This window comes from Pundamilia nyererei, unplaced genomic scaffold (assembly GCF_000239375.1).
Source record: "Pundamilia nyererei isolate P.nyererei 1_Seehausen unplaced genomic scaffold, PunNye1.0 scaffold00180, whole genome shotgun sequence".
Taxonomy (NCBI): Eukaryota; Metazoa; Chordata; class Actinopteri; order Cichliformes; family Cichlidae; genus Pundamilia; species Pundamilia nyererei.
The window spans coordinates 79999-82922 of NW_005187581.1; the positions used below are offsets into that span (position 1 = coordinate 79999).

General features: G+C 38.5%; 1 protein-coding gene across 2 annotated transcripts in view; it reads right to left on the reverse strand.

Annotated features, from left to right (window-relative positions):
• Positions 1-2924, reverse strand: part of trpc4a (transient receptor potential cation channel, subfamily C, member 4a) — a 33636-nt gene that overhangs the window by 25128 nt on the left and 5584 nt on the right. The gene's annotated exons all lie outside the window — the stretch shown is intronic.

Genomic DNA, 2924 nt, shown 5'->3' on the forward strand with positions numbered 1-2924 from the left:
TTGTAGAGATAAGTCAATTCTGTAAGAGAAAAGAAATATGTATAAAGTAGGTAAGTAAATGCCATCATAAGGCGCAGGCACAATAGAGTCCATATACTTAAACTTAAACATCTTACTTAAACATAAGATAAAATAAAATATAATAAAGTCTGAGCTGGCTAATTGGGAGCGTTGCGAGACCGCAAAGTCTGAACATGGTCAAAAAAGGGTTGCCAGGTCTTAAAAAATTTGGCCATAGACACAAGCAGGGTGAATTTAATCTTTTCGAGTTTGCTAAAATGCAAAGCGTCTCTGATCCAGATTTCCCAGGATTTTATTAAACTTCTTATTGCAACAGGTTGAGAACAGGAGGAACATCTCTCCATCATTACTGCTCACAGGGAGAGGAAAAGAAGGACGTATGTGTGCATGTGAAAGCACACAGAGCAGTAAGTCAACGGATACTAAAGCTCTACACATTTTGTTCCTGTTCATTACTATAAGTGGAGTATTAATGAATAGCGGTCCACAAACTAATGTGAAACCTTCCTAGAGTAAATAAGAGCAAACCTAAATTAAACAGTGTATTTTCTCTGAGTGAGCATGCTCATTAAACCTCTCTCTCTGTAAGACTTGTTCCTTTTCCAAAACACAGAAGGCTTATGAAGCAGCTTTTTGGAGTGTCAGCTTTTGTTGTTGCCAGCAATACTGGGTCAGTTAATCTGGATGGTCTAAAAAGCTCCAGGCAACTGCATTCAGTTTATAAGCTATACAGTGAGTAGCAGTACTTTACTGGGACTGGCAATCACACTTTATCATTCAGTCACCAAAGTCCCTGAGCTGCTGGATGTTGTTTTTAGATTTAAAACTAAAGTATCCAGAAATCCTTTACTGCCATTGGGTAGAAATTCAATAATAACCTTATATGTATCTATACATAGTGTAATTCAAGTGGTTGGAGAGGAAGCTACTTCTGCACATACTCTTTGCTCCACCACTATTATTTAGAAACTCTTGAGTGTGGTGGGAGACTCCAGCCAATCACAGGGTTTTCAGAGAGAGCGCTTTCCGTACTATGTATGCAAATCCATACAGACTTTCTTCCCAATAGTACAGGAAAGGTTAACAACCCTGTATTTAAAATAACTGCACACAATGTGGAACAAGGAAGATGGACTTAAATTATCATTCATAATGATCATCCATCTACCGTATTTTTTGGACTATAAAGCACACTTAAAATCCTTTAATTTTCTCAAAAATTGACAGTGCGCCTTACGTATGAATTCTGGTTGCGCTTACTGAGCTCGAACTAATTTTATGTGGTACACGGTGCTCAAAAATCTGCCAAAAATGTTTTGGTATGACTTTGATAAGCTACGAAGCCACACCGATGGATTGACGGAGCATTACGGCTACTGCAGTCAGGAGCCTTGCGGAATAATCTGGGTCCAAACTCCACTTTCAGTCCCAAAGTCAAACAAACATTGCGGCATCATTGAGAGTTAAAAACTGTCTAAATTCTTTCATCTTTAATAAAATGATCAATGTTGCTGCTTTACCCGGTGTAACAATTAAGGTTAAAATCCAGAACTTAAATTTAACGGAGTTAGATGTAAGCAGGAAGTTAGCTCGCTAGTTTCCACCTAAACATGATATAGCATGTTCTGACTGAGAGATTTCTGGAAAAAAAATAAAACGTACAGCTCTGCTATCACTTCAAATGAAGACAGAAAACTAAACAGCAGTGACTTTTGTAGGGTTACTAAAGTTGGACTAGCTGGTATATAATGATGTGCTATGTGATCGTTAGCAACACAGCTATGTTAGCGTAACATAAACACAGTGAAGCTGGAGGATGATCACTAACTTTTTACCACTCGATAAGTTAGTGTGAGGGTTCCTGATGGTTAGGGACAAATGCAATCGCATGGCAGGGTGCTGTAAATGGACCAAACTTCAGTTAGGAGAACAACTGAGATAATCCATCCAAAATATGAGGTTAGTCATTATTATACTGCAACAACATGGGAATAGAGCAGGTGCGAGAGAATTCAACATTAATGAATCAATGGTATGGAAGTGGAGGAAGCTAGAAGAATGAGTTGAGTAAAGTTTGACTTATCTGACTGTTTTGCTTCACTTAATGGACCTTATAATCCAGTGCGCCTTATGATCCGAAAAATACAGTACCATACTGAAAACAGCACTGCTAACTTAGTCAGTTTGCATGTGGTGTCAATTAGAATACAACGCCGTTTAGGACCATTATTTGTCTTATTGCTCTACCATGCTGTGCTTAGGAATGATTTCTTGCCAGTGGCAAGACTCTGATTTACCTTTGAACATCTCTATTTAACACTGAAAGAAAACTTTTCAAAATTCTGTGTTTGCAGGACGTTTCCCTCTTTTATCTAACCATATTCATAGTGACTGGATAGGTTTTGTTGATGAAGGTTAAATGTTTGAATTGAATGTTGCAAATATTTAAGCCTTCTGCAAACGGCATCCAAACAATCAGGCACAGCTGTGTCTAATTCAATTTAATGTTGATGCAGCTCACAGTATCAAATGTGCTCTTTTAGTGGGAGGGCCTGAGGGTGGAGAGAGTAGAGGGCAAAGGGAGGATGAGAGCTGCACCTGTATATTCCGGCTCTTTTTGCCATTTGCAGCTTTAAGGTGGGAATACTTTGGAAGTAATGCTCTAAACATAAAGAGTAAAGGATTTTTTAAAATGTTAATCATTCATTAATGCAGGCATTCAGCTTACGATAAATGATAAAGGCGGTGCATTTATTAAATGGTACACTGTACTAGCCAGGAGAATGTTATTATGTTGGCTACAAATGAAACTGGCACAGGTCCTGGCACACAAATGGATTAAACACTGCACTTAAAAACAGCAACCCCCCCTGCTGGTAAAGGTGGAGAACGGTCACGATAGA